This window comes from Rana temporaria, chromosome 5 (genome assembly GCF_905171775.1).
Source record: "Rana temporaria chromosome 5, aRanTem1.1, whole genome shotgun sequence".
Lineage (NCBI taxonomy): Eukaryota > Metazoa > Chordata > Amphibia > Anura > Ranidae > Rana > Rana temporaria.
In genome coordinates this window covers 277,482,774-277,497,869 of record NC_053493.1, presented here as the reverse complement: position 1 = coordinate 277,497,869, position 15,096 = coordinate 277,482,774, and the positions used below count along the sequence as shown (strand labels likewise).

General features: G+C 46.3%; 1 protein-coding gene across 1 annotated transcript in view; it reads left to right on the top strand.

Annotated features, from left to right (window-relative positions):
• C5H18orf63 (chromosome 5 C18orf63 homolog) overlaps nucleotides 1–15,096 on the top strand; it is a 156,259-nt gene that overhangs the window by 111,461 nt on the left and 29,702 nt on the right. The gene's annotated exons all lie outside the window — the stretch shown is intronic.

The following is a 15,096-nucleotide window of genomic DNA, read 5'->3' as shown; positions in this document are numbered from 1 at the left end:
GGCATCTGGTTCAGAGGGTACAAGAGGTGGGGATTCCCCCAGAGAGTCTGAGGTCTCGGACAAAGTTATGCCGCTGCTTTCCCGAGAGGGAGCCTTGGTGGGACCATCGGGATCTGGGGCTGGCACGGGTCAGTCCAACCCTAGGGTGGTCACGGACGAGGTGCTGTCCACCTCTTTAAAAGAGATGGAAAAAAGAATGGAAAAAATGATAGCCAAGGCTATGCGGGGCAGAAAACGGAATAGATCTCCGTCGCCCGAGCGTGGACCCTCAGAGGAGGAGGTCCTTTCCGCAGGGGAATTGGACGACCTCTTGGACAAGGACCAAGCAGGTTCGGGGATCGAGGACCCGGATACGGAGGAGTCTGGGGCAGCCTCCCAAGGGGAGAGCTGGTGGGTTCAAGCCTTAACGGACTTGGTCCATAGAGCATTCAACTTGCCAGTACCAGATCTCCAAGTATCGACGGTTTCAGCTTTGGGCTCACTAAGAACGCCTCAAAACAACGCAGTTTTTCCGATCCATCCTCTGCTAGAGGAAGTTATGTTCCAAGATTGGACCAAGCCAGATAGAATCTTTTTACCACCTAAAAGATTCTCTGCCTTATATCCTATGGAAAAGAAATTTTCCAAGAGATGGGCAACCCCGGCGGTGGACGCAGCCATCTCATGTGTTAACAAATCTTTAACATGCCCTGTAGAAAACATACAGGTGTTCAAGGATCCGGTTGATAAACGCTTGGAAACGCTACTTAAAAACTCCTTCACTACTGCAGGGGCAGTAGTGCAGCCAGCTGTGGCTGCGATTGGGGTTGCACAAGCATTATCGGATCAAACTAAGCAGATGCTTAAACGTATTCCTGCCCAGCATTTTCGGATGTCCCTAGGGCCATACGCTTTACGGTAGATGCGATTAAGGATTCTATCCAGCAAGCGTCACGTTTATCGTTATCCCTTATCCATATGAGAAGACTCTTATGGTTAAAGAGCTGGGAGGCAGAGCCCCCATGCAAGAAGCTCCTGGTAGGGTTCCCCTTCCATGGAGGACGACTCTTCGGAGAAGACCTGGATAAATACATTCAGACCATTTCAAGCGGCAAAAGTACTCTTTTGCCAACCAAGAAAAAGTTTTGAGGGCCTGCGTTTAAACGACAGTACGCCCCTGGGCAGGGGCCCTCCAATACCAAACAGTATCGACGGCCTCCTACAAGATCAAACTTTAACTTTAACAACAAATCGCAGGGACAGGCCGCTGGAGGCAAGAAGCAGTGGTTTCGCAAACCAGCAAAACCAGCCCCCAAGCCGGCCTTATGAAGGGGCGCCCCCACCCACGAGGGTGGGGGGAAGGCTGCGTCTCTTTTCAGAGGTTTGGGAGGCCAGCATTCCCGACAGATGGGTACGGTCTTCCGTGGCTACGGGCTACAAACTAGACTTCCTAAAGTTTCCTCCTCCTCATTTCCAAACGATCCGGGGAAGGGAGCCGCATTAATGGCGGCATTGAATCATCTACTCTCCCAGGAAGTAATAGTAGAGGTACCAGTCCAAGAACAAGGGCTGGGTTTCTACTCCAACCTATTTATCATCCCAAAGCCCAACGGCGATGTCAGGCCAATTTTGGACTTAAAAATGGTAAATGCATACCTAAAGGTCCGCTCATTTCGGATGGAATCCGTGCGGTCAGCAGCTGCCACACTCCAGAAGGACGACTTCATGGCATCCATAGACATAAAGGATGCCTACCTTCATGTTCCAATTTATCAGCCACATCAAAGATTTCTACGCTTTATGGTGGCTTCGCGTCATTACCAATTCGTGGCGCTTCCCTTTGGGTTGGCTACGGCCCCCCGGGTGTTCACGAAGGTCCTAGCTCCAATCCTAGCCAAGCTAAGGATCCAAGGGGTCACGATCCTAGCGTACCTGGACGACCTCCTAGTCATAGATCACTCGTCTCCTGGCCTGGAACGAGCAGTGGCCCTCACGGTCCAGTACCTCGAGAGGTTCGGCTGGGTCCTAAATCGAGAAAAGTCAGCATTCCAGCCCACAAGGCAGTTGGAATATCTCGGCATGAGGTTAGACACAGAACAACAAAGGGTGTTTTTACCTCGGATAAAGGTCAAAGCCATCAAGGAGTTAATCCTACGGGTTCTAAGCAAGAGAGAACCAACTGTTCGCCTATGTATGCGGTTACTAGGCAAGATGGTGGCCACATTCGAGGCGGTACCGTACGCCCAGAGCCACACTCGCATCCTGCAGGCAGCCATCCTGTCAGCATGGAGCAGGAGGCCACAGGCCTTGGATATCCCTTTACCGCTCTCATCAAGAGTCCGACAAAGTCTGTGTTGGTGGTTAGACCCTCAGAATCTACTGAAGGGGAAGTCTTTCAGCCCAGTGGCTTGGAAGATAGTAACCACAGACGCCAGCCTGATGGGCTGGGGAGCAATTTTGGATGGTTGCACTCGCCAGGGTACTTGGGCAAAGCCAGAGAAGCAGTTGCCCATCAACATCTTGGAGCTCAGAGCTGCTCGACTAGCCCTCAGGGCTTGGACGTCCAAATTGCAGGGGTTCCCGGTGAGAATTCAATCAGACAATGCCACGGCCGTGGCATACATAAATCACCAAGGGGGAACCAAGAGTCAAGCCGCTCAGAGAGAGGTGAGCTTGATTCTCCTATGGGCAGAGGCTCATGTGCCCTGCATATCGGCAATATTCATTCCAGGAGTGGACAACCTTCAGGCGGACTTCTTAAGTCGCCAGACTCTGTTGCCGGGGGAATGGTCTCTACATCCACAGGTCTTTCAGACACTCTGCCAAAGATGGCGAGTGCCGGACGTGGATGTCATGGCATCGAGACTCAACAAGAAGCTAGACAGGTTCATATCCCGCTCAAGGGATCCGATGGCCTGCGGAACCGATGCGCTGGTTTGCCCTTGGTATCAGTTCAAACTTCTTTATGCATTTCCCCCGCTCCAGTTACTACCCCGCCTGCTGCGCAGGATCAGGGTGGAGCACATACCAGTTATCCTGGTAGCTCCAGCATGGCCCAGAAGGGCATGCTATTCACTAATCCTGAAGATGGTAGTGGGAGACCCTTGGACTCTTCCTCTACGGCCAGACCTGCTATCGCAAGGTCCGATCCTCCACCCTGCCTTACGGCATCTAAATTTGACGGCCTGGAAGCTGAATCCCTGATTCTCAGGGGTAGAGGTCTGTCTCAGAAAGTAATCTCTACCCTAATCAGAGCCAGGAAAGCGGTCTCTAGGGTGATTTATTACAGGGTCTGGAAGGCCTATGTAGGCTGGTGTGAGTCCAAGCGATGGCTTTCTCGCAAATTTACCATCGATAGAGTATTAAGTTTTCTCCAGCTAGGAGTGGATAAAGGACTGGCATTAGGCACAATCAAAGGGACAGATTTCAGCTTTGTCTGTGTGGTTTCAGCGGCCGCTGGCCACCCACTCGCTAGTTAAGACCTTCATTCAAGGGGTCTTGCGTATTAATCCTCCAGTTAAATCCCCACTTTGTCCGTGGGATTTAAATCTTGTTCTGTCAAGTTTACAGAAACAACCTTTTGAGCCGTTGGCTGAAATTCCTTTGGTTTTACTGACAAGGAAGTTAGTATTTTTGGTTGCCATGGTTTCCGCCAGAAGAGTATCGGAACTGGCAGCCTTATCCTGTAAGGAACCATATCTTATTTTGCATAAGGACAGGGTCGTTCTCCGCCCTCATCCTTCCTTCCTACCAAAGGTTATATCCAGTTTTCATCTAAACCAGGATTTGGTATTACCATCCTTCTTTCCTAAACCTACTTCCAGAAAGGAAGGGTTGCTGCATACCTTGGATATTGTCAGGGCCATGAAGGCCTATCTTAAAGCTACAGAGAACATTCGTAAAACAGATGTGTTGTTCATTTTACCGGATGGGCCCAAGAAGGGGCAGGCAGCTGCAAAGTCCACCATCTCGAGGTGGATTAAACAGTTAATCACTCAGGCCTACGGCTTGAAGGGGTTGCCTCCTCCGTTATCATTAAAGGCTCATTCTACTAGGGCCATGGGCGCCTCCTGGGCAGCACACCACCAGATCTCTGTGGCTCAAGGTTGCAAGGCGGCAACCTGGTCTTCTGTCCACACGTTTACAAGATTCTACCAGTTGGACGTAAGAAGGAATACTGATACAGCCGTGCTGCAGGCTGCAGTTTGAGACCCTCGGATCCGGGGGCTCCCTTTTGAGTTAAATTTAAAAATTATTTTTCTCAACTAAGTTGGATTTATTATGATTTGAATATATCTCTAAATTAAATCCTTTTGTCTTGGGAAGATGTTCTCCCTCCCCTCATTGTAAGCATTGCTTTGGGACATCCCATATAGTAATGAATATGCCGCTCTGTGTCCCGTGATGTACGATAAAGAAAAAGAGATTTTTAATACAGCTTACCTGTAAAATCTTTTTCTTGGAGTACATCACGGGACACAGAGCTCCCACCCCTCTTATAGGGACCATTTTGGGAGGCATACTGCTTGCTACAAAACAGAGGTACTCCTCCTATGGGAGGGGGTTATATAGGGAGGGGACTTTCTGTTTGAGATTGCCAGTGTCCATCACCTGAAGGTACTCCATATAACCCATATAGTAATGAATATGCCGCTCTGTGTCCCGTGATGTACTCCAAGAAAAAGATTTTACAGGTAAGCTGTATTAAAAATCTATTTTTTCAGCTTTCAGCTCTGTCACACTTTGAATGTCATGCAACACTGTACCCAAACAAACTTTTTATCATTTTTTTTAGAGGTTTTTTTTGTTGTATTTAATCACCATGGGTTTTTTATTTGGTGCTAAATAAACAAATAAAGACCAGAAATTAAGAAAAAAAACTTTCTTAGAAAACTGCAATTTTGCAAACGGATCATTTTTCTCCTAATGTGCGCTGATGGGCACTGATGAGGCGGCACTGATAGGTCACACTGAAAGGCAGCACTGATGGACATTGGTAGGCGGCACTGATAGGTGTCACTGATTGGCAGCAATGGTGGGCACTATTGGGATGGCACTGATAATCTTCTCCTCCTCATGCTGTCAGCATGAGGAAAGGAGTGTCGATAACCGACTTCGGTTTTGATCTGTGATCAGCTGTGATTGGACACAGCTGATCATGTGGTAAAGAGCCACTGATCAGCAGTGTCCTCCTGACACTGCGATCACAGAGTGCGCCACCCGCGTCCTGCAGCGGGTGCGATCACGGCACACCGTCATATGACAGCGTCCCAGAACTGGCCAGCCATGCTGTAGTCGTCATTTGGATAATAAAAAGTATCAATTTGAAGCGCTACTATGAAACAAAACAGCAAACATATCGACAGCATTTCAAGGTGAGGGCACGTAAGATAACTGAACTGAGAGCCTAGTATGACATGACATGACAGATCCACCAAAGTCATCTCACATTCATTTACAGCACAGCAGCAGCATGCAAATGAATATTCACTTAGTAGCATGGATTTTGGGGCAACACAAGACCATTTATCGATGGTGCATTGTAGGGCCGAAACAACTAATCGATTAATCGACAACTAATCGATTATGAAATTAATCGATTACAATTTTCATAATCGATTAATCGGCCAGTAACATAATGGGGTTAAAAAAAACTAAAATTAGCCCTTTATAGTACAAAAAAGCAAATCGCTACTGTAAATATTACTTTCACTGTCCCGCAGTAAAAAAATTAACCCCTTACAGTAGTGATTATTTGCTCTTTTTGTACTTATTTTTGTTTTTTTAACCCCATTATGTTACTAAACATCTCAGGTCAGGTGCTTTTTGCAGAAACACACTACAGTGCATTTACATGTTTTCCTATGGGACACGTTCAAATCCATGATTTTTTTTTCAGCTGCTGCGTATTTGGAAAGGGCAAGGACTTTTTAACGCAAAACGGTGCTATTTTTTTTGGTTCAATATACTTCAATGGAGAAGCTGCAGAAAAGCATGGAATGTGTTTTTGTAGCAATTTGTGTTTTTGTAATCTGCCCAACAACAAATTGGCCCAAAAAAATATAAAAATGCAAATTTTTTTTTTTTAAGGCTATTATGCGATTAGTCGATTAATCGAAACAATAATCGGCCAATTAATCGAGTTTGAAAATAATCGTTAGTTGCAGCCCTAGTGCATTTGTAAAGGAGTGCTTGAATGCTGTTGCTGAAACTACTTGAGGATAAACAAAAAGATGAACCGTGTAAAAAAAAAAATCAACCAAATCCCACAGCCATTTAGAGTGCAGTATGCGTTTCTTTAGCCACTGACGAATCAACAGATATAACTGATAATGCCAAGATTTTGGTTTATGTAAGATTTTTGTCACAAAGAAACAAATAGGTGGATTCAAATAGACCGTTGCATCTTTGCGGCGGCGTAGCGTATCGTATTTACACTACGCCGCCGTAAGTTAGCTAGGCAAGTACTGTATTCACAAAGTACTTGCCTGCTAAGTTACGGCGGCGTAGCGTGAATAGGCCGGCGTAAGCGTGCCAAATTCAAATGAAGATGTGGGGGGCGTGTTTTATGTAGATTAACTGTGACCCGACGTGATTGAAGTTTTTTTACGAACGGCTCATGCGCCGTCCGTGTACATATCCCAGTGTGCATTGCGGCAAAGTACGCCGCAAGGACGTATTGGTTTCGACGTGGACGTAAATTACGTCCAGCCCTATTCACGGACGACTTATGCAAACAACGTAAAATGTTCAAATTTCGATGCGGGAACGACGGCCATACTTAACTAGTCCAGCTATTTGATGGAATAACTTTACGCCTGAAAATGCCTTACGTAAACGGCGTATCTTTACTGCAACGGGCGGACGTACATTCGTGAATAGGCAGATCTAGTGATTTACATATTCTACGCCGAACGCAATGGAAGCGCCACCTAGCAGCCAGCCTAAATATTGCACCCTAAGATACGACGGCGCAAGCCGTCGTATCTTAGATAGGTTTAAGTGTATCTCAGTTTGAGAATACACTTAAACTTAGGTCGGCGCAGATTCCGAGTTAGGTCCGCGTATCTACTGATACGCCGGCCTAACTCTATGTGAATCTAGCTAAAAGACTTCTGTGAGGACCTGTTGGGTATAACACCACTTAGGACACATACAAGAGGACAAGACATACACGGCTCAAAAAAATTGAAAGAACACTTTTGAATCAGAACTCCTGGGATATTGTTCTGGTCAGTTAAGTATCAGAGGGGGAGGGGTGTATTCAGAGGGGGTAGTTAATCAGTTTCAGCTGCTTTGCTGTTAATTGAAATTAACAACAGGTGCACTAGATGGGCAACAATAAGACAACCTCCAAAACAGAAATGTTTTTTTCAAGTAGAGGTGTCTGATTTTTTTTCCCTACTCCTCTTTTCTGACAGTTTTTCACTAGTTTGACATTTGGCTAGGGTCAGTGTCACTATTGGTAGCACAAGGCGATACTTGGACCTTATAAAGGTTGCACAGGCAGTCCAACTTCTCCAGGATGCCACATCAATACATGTCATTGCCAGAAGGTTTGCCATGTCTCCCAGCACAATCTCCAGAGCATGGAGGAGATTCCCGGAGACAGGCAGTTACTCTAGGAGAGCTGGACAGAGGCGTAGAAGCACCTTAACCCATGAGCAGGACCGTATCTGCTCGTTTGTGCAAGGGGGAACAGGATGAGCACTGCCAGAGCCCTACAAAATTGACTTCCAGCAGGAGAACTTTATGCTGCCTGTAACATCGTTCAGCATGACCGGTTTCGTGGTGGGTCAGTGATGGTCTGGGGAGGCATATCCATGGAGGAGCGCACAGACCTCTACAGGCTACACAATGGCACCTTGACTGCCATTAGGTATCGGGATGAAATCCTTGGACCCATTGTCAGACCCTACGCTGGTGCAGTGGCTCCTGGGTTCCCCCTGGTGCACGACAATGCCCAGCCTCATGTGGCGAGAGCATGCAGCCAGTTCCTGGAGGATGAAGAAATTGATACCGTTAAATGGCCCCTACGCTCATCTGACCTAAATCCAAAAGAACACCTCTGGGACATTATGTTTTGGTTCATAAGGTGCCGCCGGGTCGCACCTCAGTCTGTTCAGGAGCTCAGTGATGCTTTGGTCATTATCTGGGAGGATATACCCCAGGACACCATCTGTTGTCTCATTAGGAGCATGTCCTGATGTTGTCAGGCATGCATACAAGCACTTGGGGGCCATACAAACTATTGAGGACCATTTTGAGTTGTTGCAATGAAATTTCAGCAAAATGGACTAGCTTGTTGCATAATTTTTTCACTTAGATTTTCGGGGTGTCTTTGAATTCAGCCCTCTGTAGGTGGATAATTAACACATTACCCAGTCCATATCAGTATAGATATCCAGCATGAGATTTTTGCCCGTTGAAATCTGATATGTTTTCGAAGTGTTCCTTCCATTTTTTTTGAGCAGTGTATATGCGCTCATTAAGGAGATTCTAAGAAAGAGAAGAATAGATCTGAATAAAAGTGGTCTTCTTCACCACAGATGGTGCCTCTGCCATGGTAGGAAAGCAGAGCGGAGCTGTGGAATGGCTGAAAGAGGACAATTCGGATGTTTTTACATACCACTGCAACGTTCCCCAGACTGTCCTGTTTGCCATTTTATCAGAAAAGTTTGCAGAAATAATGGATAAAATCATCAACCTCCTAAGGGTATCCTCATCCCATCAACATTTGTTTTCAAAGAGCGTTTCTTAGTGAAGTTGAGGCAAATGCAAATTACCTTTTACTGCGCAACAATGTTAGACGGCAGTTTATTGAAACACCTTTGGTCCATTTGAACAGTAGATTTTTTGGAGGAATTCAAAAGTCACAAAGCAAAAGAGTTTTCACTGTTTTTACAAGATGTGAGCACAGTGGGTAGTATTGATTTCCTAGTGTACATAACATCACACTTTAACTAAATTTAAAGCCCCAGGGCAAGAACAATTCAATCTGTGATTTGATAATCCCTGTACACTCCTTCCAGAGGAAACTAGATTTGTTCAAAGAAGGTCTTCAAGGAGAGTGCTTGCATTTCAAAAGGTGAAAGAGCAGATTCAAGGAAAGAGAGATGTTTCTCCTTGTGTTGACTTCATAAAAAAAAAAAACAGATTGGAAACTTCAATAAACGGTTTAACAGCTTTAATCTTAAGCCTCGTACACACGATCAGTCCATCCGATGAGAACGGTCTGAAGGACTGTTGTCATAGGTTAACCGATGAAGCTGACTGATGGTCCGTCGTGCCTACACACCATCGGTTAAAAAAACGATTGTGTCAGAACGCGGTGACGTAAAACACAACAACGTGCTGAAAAAAACGAAGTTCAATGCTTCCAAGCATGCGTCGACTTGATTCTGAGCATGCGTGGATTTTTAACCGATGGTTGTGCATACTAACGATCGGTTTTGACCTATCGGTTAGCAATCCATCGGTTAAAATTTAAAGCAAGTCGGCTTTTTTTTAACCGAAGGTTAAATAACCTATGGGGCCTACACACGATCGGTTTGGACCGATGAAAATGGTCCATCAGACCGTTATCCTCTGGTTAACCGATCGTGTGTACGAGGCCTTAGACAGCAGCTCCTCCTGCTCACTCACAATCCATTCCTTATAAAAGATATGAGTGTTTTCAAAGGAGGTTATCCAGACCTTCAAGTGGACACATGAGGGATCTCTACAGACAGAAATTATTGATCAGCAAACAAATGTTTCACTTTGGAGGAACAGATCCTGCTAACTTATGGCTACAGATTGTGCCTGAGACTGGTTTCATACCTTGACCATGTTTGGATCTACATACAGCTGTGAATCGGCTTTCTCCACTATGAACATTATTAAAATCAGTGGTGGCTGGTGCTCAATATTGTGGGGGGGGGGGCGGCGGCGGCAAATCAATGCCGCCCCGCAGAAGGTGGCGCTCACCCCCTGCATGAGACGGATGGGAAGGCAGCGATCATAGTCCTCCTTACCTTAGGAGGCAGATGACAAGGATCCAGGGTAGGGCTGCTGCTCCTCGATCCAGGGCCGTTGCTCCTCCTGAATGGGAAGTGGGTCTAAGAACCGATTGGCTGGGAGTCCTAAGACTCCCTGGCCAATTGGGTCTCAGGACCCACTTCCTGATTGGTCGCAAGGAGAATCAGAAACACAATAGCAAATATGAATTTGTATTTGTCACACAGTGCTCTGCGCCCCAAGCTCACCGTTTTTTTTATAGCAATTAGAGCCTCAGGCTCTAATCATGTGCTTCAAAAAAACAAACAAACATTGAAATCCATGTGTCTGGCACCCTGCATGTAGATTAGGGGCCGGGAGCATGGATCGGGGGGCAGCGCCCTTTTATGGATGGACAGCCACTGATTAAAACTAAGTATCGTTCCAGGGTCACCAATGAGCACTTACATATGTGAATGAGTATGTCAGAAACACAATTTTAAGCCAAGTTTCATACTACTGGCAGAACCATCAAAAGCCAATTTCTCTCACTAGACACAGAAGGTAAAGGTTTTTGGAAGGACAACATTTTTTAAAACCGAGGATAATTTTGACACCTTTAGATATTTAACCACTTCCCTACCGTAGGACGTCATATGACGTTCTGTACTTTGTGTGGGGATGTCTGAATGATGCCTGCAGCTACAGGCATCATTCAGATATCCTTCTTTTCAGGCGGCGATTCTGCGTACCATAAGAACGATCATAGCGGCGATTCTTCCACTTGATCGTTCTTATAGGCGGTGGGAGGGGATGCCCCCCCCCCCTCCCGCCGCCATCCGGTGCTTCTCTGGGCTCTCCCGTGCCATCGGAGGCCCGGAGAACGAAACGACCGCCGTTGGATGGGGAGGATGGAGATTTCCGGTGACCAGATGGTTATGACGTCACGCCCGGGTACCCGGAAGTAAACAAAGCCACAATCGTGGCTGGAAGCATGAGATCTGTGAATTTTTTTTCACAATCTCATGCTTTCCAGCCTGGAGGAGAGATGTGGGGTCTTATTGACTCTGCATCTCTCCATAAAGAGGACCTGTCACACACTATTCCTATTACAAGGGATGTTTACATTCCTTGTAAGGAATAAAAGTGATAAAAAAAAGTGTAAAAATAAGTACGATTTAAAAAAAAAAATGTAAAACGCCCGTCCCCAGTAGCTCGAGCTCAGAAGCGAAAGCACACGTAAGTCCTGCCCACATATGTAAACGCCCTTCAAACCACACATGTGAGGTATCGCCGCATGCGTTAGAGCGAGAGCGATAATTCTAGCACTAGACCTCCTCTGTAACTGTAAACTGGTAACCTGTAAAAAAAAAAATTAAAGCGTCGCCTATGGAGTTTTAAAGTATCGAAGTTTGGCGCCATTCCATGAGTTTGCACAATTTTAAAGCGTGACAAGTTAGGTATCTATTTACTCAGCGTAACATCATCTTTCACATTATACAAAAAAAGGCGTTTGAAAAATTATTGCGCGAATACTGTGCGAGATAAAAAGTTGCAATGACAGCCACTTTATTCCCTAGGGTGTCTGCTAAAATACATATATATAATGTTTGAGGGTTCTGAGTAATTTTCTAGCAAAAAAAATATGATTTTTACATGAAGGAGAGAAGTGGCAGAATAGGCGCGGTGTGGAAGTGAAGGTGCTTTTTTTTACCTGTAATAAAGATGTGCTTTTTATGATTTATAAAAGGGTTATTTATTTGTTTCCATTTTTGTTTCTGTTAAAGATGTTTGCATTTCATACAAAGACAAGAGTAAATGGAAGCTATCCACATGTATATTGTCGTAACTGAAACTATTGTTGAAATGCAATGAAAATTGTACATTTCTCATTTTTTGATAGACATACAGTGACTACAATCTTTCTGAGTCATAGCACAAACTGGAGATTCGGATCTCGACCGTAAGAAAATTTTAGTGACCGGACCTGTAAATCTTAGGCCCCGTACACACGATCGAACATGTCTGCTGAAACTGGTTCGCGGACCAGTTTCAGCAGACATGTTCGGTCGTGTGTAGGCCCGAGCGGACCTAATTCTAGCATACATTTGCCCGCCGGGCCTTTTTCCAGCGGGCAAATATTTCTGGACTTGTTTTAAAACAGCCCGCTCGGACATGTTCGGTCATCTGTACAGACCTACCGTACATGTCCGAGCGCCCGCCATCCCTCGCATGCGTCAAATGACTTCGACGCATGCGTGGAAGCATTGAACTGGCAGGGCCGCCCACGTCGCGGCGGCGCGGACATGCCCCGCGTATTGTTTACGCGCGGATTTCTGTATGATGGTGAGTACAGCCACCATACAGAAATCCCCGGGCAGACCTGTACGGTGAAAACGGTCCGGCGGACCGGTTTCATCGTACATGTTTGTTCGTCTGTACAAGGCATTACTGTCCTGGAGCAGAATTTAGTTGGTTTTGGGAGAAAAAAACTGTAGCCCTCTGTTGTGGAAGGAGAACCGTTCTTCTGTGACCTTCTCTATGAACTTGTCAAGTACCTCACCAAAGGGCATATGTAACGAGCCCCTTGCTCGCTTGGTTGCACTGTCCTGACACTCCACTGCTGCTATTGGATCAGATTGCAGATCGCAACGTCTGATGGTTTGGTCATCCGATGCTTCGGGAGTCGAACTACAGCTATATGCCATTCAAATCCAGTTGTGATAGCTTAGAACAAACACCAGGCAGGCTGTATGTAAGTTCAAACAGGAATCTCTCTTTATTGGATGCACACACACACACTTTTATACATAGCAGTTTAAACACCCTGCCCCCACAACCACTTTCCTATTGGTCAATTGTAAAGTACATTGTAGTTCTCAATTAGGTCCTCTTGGCCATGCAAATGAGGACTTGAAACAGGGTCAGCAGGGATTGGTCCAATAGCTTGAATAGGAGGACTGATATGTGTAATGACACACAAGCCCCAGGGGGTAATTAAAGTACATAAACAGTCAAACACAGAACAAAGCTTTCCTTCCAGACCATGGAGCCGTCTGGAGGGGGGGTTAGCTTTAAGACAGGGCAGAAGACCCACAACTGTGTAACAGATTCAAAGGAGAAATACTTCAGTATTCCAAGGTTCATGACAATCCTCCCCCTGGGAAATAGTCCAACAGCCACAGTGGGACGCCGAACATGTCAACTCGAGGATGTTGGAAAAGTCGTTTTAAGGTTCCAGGTCCGTCTGCTGGTATAACCCATCTGCATTCCCGTTTTGAGGCCCTGGCCGATATTGTATTGTAAAATTGTACGGTTGCAAAGCCAGGCTCCACCTTAGTAATCGGCCATATCAAGGGATTGTGGTCCATCATGCCAGCAAAAGGGTGTCTGTACACGTAGGGCTGCAATTTCAGACTAAGGCCAAACACTTTTTCAACGGCAGCATATTAGAGCTGCACAATTAATCAAGATAAAATCGCGATCTCGATTACCCCCCCCCCACAATCTCCATGCCGGATGACACACGATTTTCGTGTCATTGACGTATCAATGACTTTGGATCGGCACACACGTGATCCAGGATCGCAGAGCGTTAAAAACACACATTGAAACTGTCTCCGCTCTGCTCGCACTCACAGCCCCACCTCCTCCTAACCCCCTGCGCTGTGATAGACAGAATGCGGGTCCAATGCTGGGCTGTGTTTATCACAGCGTGGGGTTAGGAGGAGGCGGGGCTGTGAGTGCGAGCAGGGCGGAGACAGTTTTAACATACGGGCTGTGAGTTGCTTTCTAGCAGAAAATGTGTGCTGCTGTCCGCCCTCCCCTCTGTCTCTCTCCCCATACACATACATCTCTCGGCTGGCTCTATCTTCAAGACTCCGTCACCCCCCCCCCTCCTCCCCCCGGCCGCCGAGTCTGTTTCCTGTCCCTGCCGTCTATGTTCACAGTGAGAGGGGTGAGCTGTGCTCTTCCCATCTCAGCTGTCACAGGAGTTCTAGCACAGTGCTAGAACTTCTGTTTTTGGAGGTGACAGGGTCAATAAAGAGAACCTGTCACCTCCAATTGCTATCACACAGGGAATTGTTTTCTCCTGTGTGATGGCAATAAAGTTAAGTGAAAAAAAAAATGATAAAATAATAAAATAAAAGTTTACCATTTTAAAGAGTTGTGAGAGAATCGTGATCTTTGTTCTAAGGAAAAGAATCGCGATTCTCATTTTCCCCAGAATCGTGCAGCTCTACATCATATCCAACTTCACGGGGTAACAACTTGCTGCTGAGATACTCCACTGAGTGCTCTTTCCCGTCATCACCAACTTGACTTGGCACAGCTCCCAGCCCGAACATGGAGGCGTCTGGGTTCCTATAGGAGTGGAGTTGCCTTGAAGTTGGCTCAGACGCAGGTGGTCACAGCCATGGCAGCCTCTGGGGCATATGAGGAAGTTAAATGCCCCAAATCGTTCCCCAAAAGTACTTTTGTGGGTAACACATAGTAATTACACTCGCACTTGTCGGTTCCCTGAGCCCCAATCCCCGCCGCCTTTGCACTGAGAACCGAGCAATCGAACACCGATGCCGCGGTGCCTGGACAATCACGGCTGATCACGATGTAAACAGGAAGCACCGCTGATCAGGTTTTCCTGACTGCCAGTGCCACTAGGGAGGCCTATCCGTGCTGTATATCAGTGCCCAGCAGTGACGCCCATCAGTGCCAACCATAAGTACCCATCATTGCAGCCTTTCAGTGCCCATCAGTGTCGCCTACCAGTGCCACCCATCAGTGCCCATCGTCAGTGCCCCCTCATTGGTGCCGTCTTATCAGTGCCCATCACTGAAGGAGAAAACGTACTTATTTACAAAATGTTATAACAGAAACAAAAAAAAAACGTTTTTTTCAAAATTTGCTGTCTTTTTTTATTTGTTTAGCAAAAAATAAAAAACGCAGAGGTGATCAAATACCACCAAAGGAAAGCTCTATTTGTGGGAACAAACTGATAAAAATTTTGTTTAGGTACAGTGTAGCATGACGGCGCAATTGTCATTTAAATAGCGATAGCGCAGAAAGCTGAAAATTGACTTGGGCAGGAAGGGGGTGCAAGTGCCTGGCATTGAAGTGGTTAAGGGCTCTGAATACTGC